This window comes from Haplochromis burtoni, unplaced genomic scaffold (genome assembly GCF_018398535.1).
Source record: "Haplochromis burtoni strain Fernald_Lab_line unplaced genomic scaffold, NCSU_Asbu1 Contig_153, whole genome shotgun sequence".
NCBI lineage: Eukaryota > Metazoa > Chordata > Actinopteri > Cichliformes > Cichlidae > Haplochromis > Haplochromis burtoni.
Window position 1 is genome coordinate 1,299,128 of NW_024582514.1, and position 8,362 is coordinate 1,307,489.

The 8,362-nt window shown below is 43.9% G+C and overlaps 1 protein-coding gene across 1 annotated transcript in view; it reads right to left on the reverse strand.

The window, feature by feature from the left end:
* LOC102307880 (mitogen-activated protein kinase kinase kinase kinase 5) overlaps window positions 1-8,362 on the reverse strand; it is a 41,057-nt gene that overhangs the window by 25,810 nt on the left and 6,885 nt on the right. The window lies entirely within an intron of this gene.

The window sequence follows — 8,362 nt, forward strand, 5'->3', positions numbered from 1 at the left end:
CACACACACACACACACACACACACACACACACACACACACACACACACACACACACACACACACACACAGACATACGATGACCTTTAAAAGTGTGATCCCAGAAGGTGTCACTTCTCTTTGCGCACTTATTTATAAAAGAACTATAAAAAAATGCTCTCACACACACAAACATTTCCTCCGAGTTGAAGCTCATGCGCTACATTCTTACACACGGTAAAAGTCGTACCGAGAAATAAAAACGGCACAATTATTTTTGTCCAACCGCTGCGATCGATCTAGGCGCATTGTTCCTTTGGCTGGCAGAGACGATTAAAGCTCTCTTACATGAGGGTGATCGCACACATCATGTGACATGAGACAAACAGCACCACTCAGAAAGTCTAGCCTTGTGAGTCTGATGAAGTCTAAAAAGAAACTGAGTGAGGTTTAATCGCTTCACAGCTTGAGTTGTGCGTCACAGTCACACACGCACACAGACTTCACACGGTCAAGTAAAGTCAAGTGAAATTTACTCACGAGCACATTTAAAACCAACAAACTGGTGAAGAATGTGTAGTTTGGTGACTAAAATAAAATCACCAAAAAGGAACACAACAGATTTGTACAAAAGCAGTAAAAGCAAAGGTCTCAAAGGTCTTCAGTGCTGATGAGGACCTGATAGCAAAGACCAGTGTCAGGACCTCGGTACACACAGTATCAGCAGACCTCAGTGATCATGTGGGAGTATGAGGTTAAAATAAATGGGCGAGGACGGGCACGCCATTCTAACAATAACTTACTGATAAAAATAAACTCGCAAAAGCAGGTCGAACACTGTTAGACGCTAAACGCCAAAACACGGTGAGGAAAGACGAAGGCCAACAAACCGTCTCGGACACGAGGCATCGAGGACGTCAATCATCAACGAATTAATGTTTCACAGCTGTCTCAAGTTTTAAAGGTTTTAGAGAATTTAACCAAAAGCAACACCAGGTGTTCATGTTGGTCATCTCCATGGTAACCAAATTTTAGATAGATATCATGTTTATCATCTTCTTCATTTTAACAGAGACTTTAAGACTTATGAAACATTTTTGGCTTAAATAAATCCTTGTATTTAGTACGGACTTACACAACTAGTTAACAGTTAAGCTTTAGCATTAACTGCACTAGAAACATCACCGAGTTATTTATATGCATTAACTGTTGAGACTAATCACTAGTCAGAGCTGCAAGCCCGATACGTGTGAAGGGAAGTTGTACATAAGCGAGGCACCGAAAACTGCAGTTCCTGTAGGTGCTACTTTGGCTGGATGGTTCTTATATATCATACAGAACATAGAAACAACCTTTAACCCTGTCTGTGACATATTTTCCCGTAAAGGTTTCAAAAAAGGAAAAGGGACCACAAAAATGGTCACCTACAGCAGATCAGTTACAGAGGGGGAGCTTAGCAAGAGGCAAAAATCCACAAACAGATGCTGTAATACACAAGGAAACAAAAAACCCATGAGGTGTAACGCAAAGGAAGTAGGAAATATGCAGAGACAAGGCGATGTGGGAGGGAAATGAGGGAAACAGGTGAGTGTGTATCACAGGAGCGTGATTAACTGACTGGAACAGGTGTGATAGAAAAACCGTGGGGAACACTAACTGTGACAGAAAAGACATCTGAAACCTGACGAGGAGTAACCGATGAAGACCGCCCACTTATAGAACAAAATGACCGGGTTTGCATCAGAGGTTAGCGAGGGTGCTCTCTGTCTGCGCACCTTCGGAAAACCTGGAGACTATCAAACCACGTCTTTATTGATCTATGCTGAGGTGTGGAGACTCATCATTACGGGTACAGAGTGTCAAATGTTGTCTTCTTAATTAGACTTAATTATTCAGGAAACAAAGGAAACAAGCCCACAGCGCACGCTCACCTGGACGAGCGGCGGCGGCGAGCAAAGATGGAGAAGAACACAGTGATCAGGTAGATAACTCAGGAGTAACTTCCTTTTTTCAGTGGTTACAGGCGCAGAGATGATTTTACACATATTGAACATCAAAGTTGAGATGTGACAGCTGCCCACACTCTCACTGCACTCAGAGGAAGAGAAACAGTCATAAGTGTAGTCGGTCAGCGAGGGCATGACAGCCTGCACACGTGTGACACGGAAAACTCCACTGCCTCAGAGAGGGAGGTTCAAAAAGCAACGACACGGTGACACATGGGTTTTTCAACCACTCCTCTGTCCGAGGTACAAAGTGTTCACAAAGTGATGTCAAAATGACGGCAGTTTAACCCCCTCCAACCATCCTCCGTCAGCCCGCGAGCACAGAGCTACACTAGCAGCACACTAACTGCCACGTTATGTCATCCGTGTCCTTCACACTCATCTTGCTACTGAGTCGTTATAACAAAACCACTGTTTACAAAGCAGTTTGTGGCATTAGAACAACATCATTAGCATTTTAACAGCAGGCATGTTTAAGATGCTAATCAAATGAGAAGAACGCAAGAAGGCCACCTCCGCCTTGCTAGGCGCAAAATTCAATTTGTCGGAAAATTAACGCCATCGGCAAAAACAACGATGGAAGTCGACACTTTGCAGTTGGAGGTAAATTTAACGTTGGCGGTAGGCGGTCTGCGCCTCTGAGATTGATACTGAAATGGCACAGTGGAAAGTCTGGGTGTTGTAGTCGCAGTGGGAGGGTGGTCACAAACAACTGACGACTTCATTTGCATTAAGGGGTTTCCTTTTTTTTAGCCATGACCGACCTATAAATCCATCCTTTCACAAACTCAAAAGGTAAAAGAACGATCGCTGTGTCGAGTTTACCTGCTGAGATTAAACTGTGTACAGCGAATTTAACACACCGCATCACAGCGGAGACGTTGTTGTCCCACCCCCGCGCCTCCAACGGCCAAACACTGGCAACGGTTTAGGAGATCACTGAAGCACAAACTAAAGTTTAAATCTCAAACTGGAGTTCAACTAGAGCACAGGTAGTTTTCAGGCGCTTGGGAAATCTTTCCTCAGAGTGGCGGTTGGAGAACTGTGAAGCTCCGAGGAGCAGCACCTACATCCTCATGGCATAAAAGATAAATAAAGACTCTTTTATTTTCACGGGCACAGCTTTGTCTAAGACAGCAAGCTCATGCATTTATTCTAAGAGACTGTGATAATGTGAGATGCTCGTGCAGCTCTGCTAACCTTGGCTCATGCTCCAGTTTTTTCTTTACTGCACTCCCTCTCAGCACCTTTGCTCCACATTTTTCTGCTGCACAGCCACATGTGATGACAGCTGCAGTTTTTTTCTGGTCACTTGACTATCTTGAGAAGGTTTCTCTGAACAGTTAATCTCCTCGATCTCTGATAACCAGCCAGCCTCAGCCCTGACTGTTGAGTTTCTGTCGGGTTGGTGCAGTGGCGGTCCTCGATATCATCAAGCTCCACCGCCTTCACTGCAGCTGGCGAGGTTAGGCCTTTTGCTCTCCTGGTGGTTCCATCAGAGGCAGAGGTCCAGCCTGACCCCGGGGAGTCATGTGGACCTGGGCTGAGCTAGCTGCGGCTGCAGAGCAGAACACTACCTTCTTCGCCAGCTGCAATCTAAGGTGGCGTACACACAGGAAGACACCAGCAACCAGAGACCACAGAATGTCAATGAAATTCAGCGATATGCAACAACAACAGGCTTGTGACGCAAACCGGGTGGTCCCGAGTTAAGCTTTGAGGTGGATGACCAACCACCTGCTCTGAAAACAAAGCATGATGAGCTGCTGTCTTACAAGGTGGAGGAGAAAGTGTGCAAGCTGGCTTCTTTCTTCATTGAACATGTGCCACGAAATGAATCTAAACATTTGGGAAACCCTGCATCAGGTTCAAAGCAGGCAGCTGAGCTGATCTTTAGCTGAGTAACGAGTTACCCTGTGGTCTGTTCACATTTGCCTCTGATCAGATACAGCAGACCAGTATGTAGAAGAAAACAAAAACAGTACTGCTGAGAGAAGTTAGCATATTGTGCACTAAGACTGGAGACCTGCCCAAGGTGTTTCCACCTTCCAGACCTATGAGAGCTGGGAAACGCTCCAGCACCCAGAAAACCGAATTAAAATTGAATTAAAAAGACAAAAAGAGCGCAAACACAGTCAAGAGACTCCAGTTAGTGCAGGTGAAGCTACCAGACAATGGGAGGCTAGTAATGTTGGCAGATCTGCATGCTCCTCACTCTAAGCCTTATCAGATTAACTCCAGGACGGTTAACAAAAAACTTCAGTTGCTATAAAGGTGGAAACTAACCACAGACAGGTCCTGGACACATTTATTTCTACTGTAGAGATTTATATTTGAACGTGGGATTGACTGGTTTGGAACAAGCCTCAAGCTGCCATCAGAGGAAGTCCAGTTTGAGAGTTACTTTCAAAAAAATAAAATGGATTAGTTCAATTTGAATAGGCTTAAATCTGGCCCGTCCTCCAGCTGGATAGCTGTTTTTGCCGGACGCTCACTCTGCTGGGCTCCTCTGTGATCATTTCACAATATTGGTCATGTTTTGTTTTGGATGTGGTCTCTAACATGAAACTGTCATAAAAATCCCTCCACTGTGCATCACAGGGCCGATGTCCAAAACGGCAGCACTGAAACTGCGTCGCTTGTGTACCTAAAGAGGCCGTGCAGAGCTTCGGTATCTGTCTGATGATGATTTGTGAGTTGCTTCTCGGAAAGTTTAGTCACTCTTATCGTTAGGGACGAGATAAAAACGTACCTGTGCGGTACCTTTTTGGACTATCTTACACAGCATTTCTGGGTAAAACTGAGCAATACAAAGCTTTCACTTCACAGTAGAGAGTTTCTAACTCTCTACTGAGAAAAGCAAAGGTCTGGTCGCACAACGGCTGAGCTTACACGAGCAGTACAGTCAAACAAAAGCAATCAGAGCCTGAAAGCTGAGGCAAGAAAAACAACAGCGACAATGGAAACTCCATGCAATCACTGTGTGAGAGAGACACACAGCAGAGGTCACTGAGAGGAAAGACACCCTGTGCAGTAAACAAACAAACACACAGAGGAAGCTGTGGACCTTCCACAGAAACATTTCCACTTTGAAGTGTGTGCCGCAGAGGGGTGTTTCCTCTCGCTGACCTCTGTGATGATGACACTCTAAGCATCCTCATACTCTGCTTTCCTACAGTCTCGAGACAAGGAACGAGGTGAAGGGAAACAAGAACTCCGATTACACCTCACATGAGTCTGTTGTCCCTGAAAGCAGCCGGATATAAACCCAGCTGTAATCTTAACCATATCTTACTTAAACATATCTAACTTTGAGCAGCCCCATAAATATATAAACACTTGCACTGGTTTTAAACATATTATTATTCATACTCTGTCTTACGGCTAAAGATAAGAAATCTCTGTCAGTCTCATCTCTCCGTGCTTCCTCTCTGGTGTGTTTAGTGCACACAGACCGGATGGATGTGTCCGCATCTCATTCTTAAAACTAAAAAACACACCTGGCAGTTCTGAGAAGCGGTCAGAGAAGATGCTAAAGCTAAACTCGGGATTTTTGCACAACGGCGTGCGAATCATTTTGACCCGCTGTGTTGAGCTAATGGTCGATTTTGAGCAGCGATAATAGAGCAAACATGGCTGATGGCGGAGCTCTCTTATTCCACACGAGGCAGGACCAACGCCGCAGCGTCCGTAGTGCGTTGGCGCACATGCCAACGCGCTTTGAGCGTAGGCGGCCTCCTCCTTCTCACTTTCTCTCAGCAGGGCATACAACGACTACCGGCTCCTCGACGCAAAACGTCACACAGATCATTGTGAGGGATGGAAAAAGGAAGGGTGGAGGAGGGACGGAGCTGAAAAGCAAACACCAGCCAGAAACGAGGTCAGTCAAAAAGCACACGAGCTAAAACTCACACCTGTGTGTACGGTCGGAGCTCAAGCTCAGTCTTGAGACTTGAACATTTGAGCTACTTTAGTCCCTTTTGATGATTTTTTTAAATTTAGCGTAACCTCGTGGTTATTTATGCCTCGACCTAAACATTTTGACACAGTCTGATTGGTGAAGCTCTTAAAAACTCAGAGGTCATCTGTAATCTGAATAAATTTAATCCCAGACAGACGTATCAGAGAGAATTTTAGGACTAGCAGTACTGGGATATACCACTGGGATATACTGTGATGTTTTAAAAAGGATTACTGGTGACATGTGCATGATGCAGACAATATCTTAAATAATTGTTCTGTTGTAGATTTATGGACACAGACTATAAAATCAACAGTAGAAGAACTTCAGGGAAACAAATCATCTGCATAGGGGTTTTCACAGTTTTTGTATAATGTGTCCAGGTACGGCATAAAGGTGTGTTTGAAATATACGGAATGTGGAGATTTGGTCTAACTTAAGGTAGATCATGTTCTCTACTCCTCAGACGATCTATGGTTCGATCCCCTGATCCTCCAGCCTGCATGTCGGCCAACACACCGTCCCTGATGCATCCATCAGCTCATGAGTGGAAAAAGACGAGAAGCACTTAAAGTGTATTTTGGTTCTTCTAGACAAGCAGCAGCATTTTGAACTTTGTTCCATCACTCACTGCAGATGAGTCATTGTGGGGGAATATGCATTTCTAAGTCTTTTTCAGAATACAATGATGCCTCCAGATTACGTCAGAAAGGACTTTTGCAATACTTCAGTCTCCTGAAAATATCCTCTTTTTCTTCCAGTATGGCAGCAAGCTCAACGTTCAGACACGAGAAACACAAGAAAGCCTGAAGCTGATCATTTATCATCTTATTTTGATGTAGGTCAGTTATCAAATAAGCCAAACACCCACACACACACACACATGTGCAGGTATTTGGCATAATTTGTCTGAATTTCTCAGCGTCATAAAAATGATCTCTCTTCCTCTTTTTGGGGTTAAAGATAAATCCAAGCCAACCAAAAATTCAAGCACATTTCATTGTAAAGCACACACCAACACACACACACACACACAGACAAAACCACACTGTTTCTGACACAGTTAACTTGGCTCTGCAGGCAGATTTTGTATGTAGTCTGCTGCTCGTTTGTCTCACTTCTTCTTTTTGTGCCTGAGGTTGCACACACACCAGGTGCAGCCCGCAGCTTCCCGCAGCTTCTGTGAGGCTATGAGCATGAAACTAGAGTTGCAAGATGTTGAATAGCAACCCTAAAGTGCAGCTTAGTAGCACAAGCCACATCAGATAAGGAGACTCGGGGTTTTTACTGTAAGAGGAGGAAGATCCTGACATGATGAGGTGCAAACCTGCAGCCAGCTCAGTTAACTTTGAGTCACTTCCCAAGCCAGAGAAAACCAAGTCTCAGCAAAGTTTCTCCTCCGCTGTGCAGGAAACATCACTGCAACAGAAGACTGATTTTTAACTTAAATCCATGGGAAGGAAATAGTTTTTAGTCACCAGCTACAGAGGGAAATGATTTGAATTTCAAGAGCAGCTTTAAAGTCCCCACGATGGAGTGAGAGTACAAACGCTAAAAGGAGGTGACCACCTAAGAGTAAAACCAGCACATCAGATCATATCTGCACACAAAGAGGGTTTGTTTTTATACTTAACAATGCTCAGAACACCTCAGCACCGAGAGTGGTCAGTAAAGGCACGTCACATCCATCCAGGGCTATGTCAAGGTATCTCAAACTGAGGGGCAGGGCCCACCGGTGGGTCACAGAGTCACTGCAGAGGGGTGTGAATGACCAGGGGGGAAATATGAGGTGCTTTTTGCAGGAAAATTAAACAAATAGGAGTTTGCTCATAACACAGTGCTGACACTTATTTCACCAAAATGTCACTTGCTGTCAGTGATTACACTTTTGTCAACTTCTGAAGGAAAAAGCTGAATCACTGCGTCATTCAACATTTAATCCACACTCCCATCATCATATTCATGCCCTAAATGTGGATGAGTCAACAAAGGTGATAAAATAAAGGTTATGCCATTAGAGGTGATAAACTTAAATGTCAACAGTCGCTCACATTTTGAAAAATAAGAGACTTTCAGAAATGTTAGGTTTCACTCAACCTTTAGGCTCATACTACAAACAGGACAGTAAAAGAAAAGAGAGGCTGGTGGAAAGTGAAGGAGTGAGTAAAATTATAGAAAATGTCTCCAACGAGAGCTTTAATAAGAGAAAATTCGCTGTTTGCGACTGACAGCCGTCTATTTCTGAAACTAAAAGTGTTGAATGAAACCTGAAAAAGTCACAGTCACGTGACCACAGTGAGCGGTATCACACTTCAAAGGATTTTTCCACTAAACAAGTCACATATATATATATATATATAAAAAAATGTGTGTATATGTATATATATATATGTGTATATATATGTGTGTATATATAT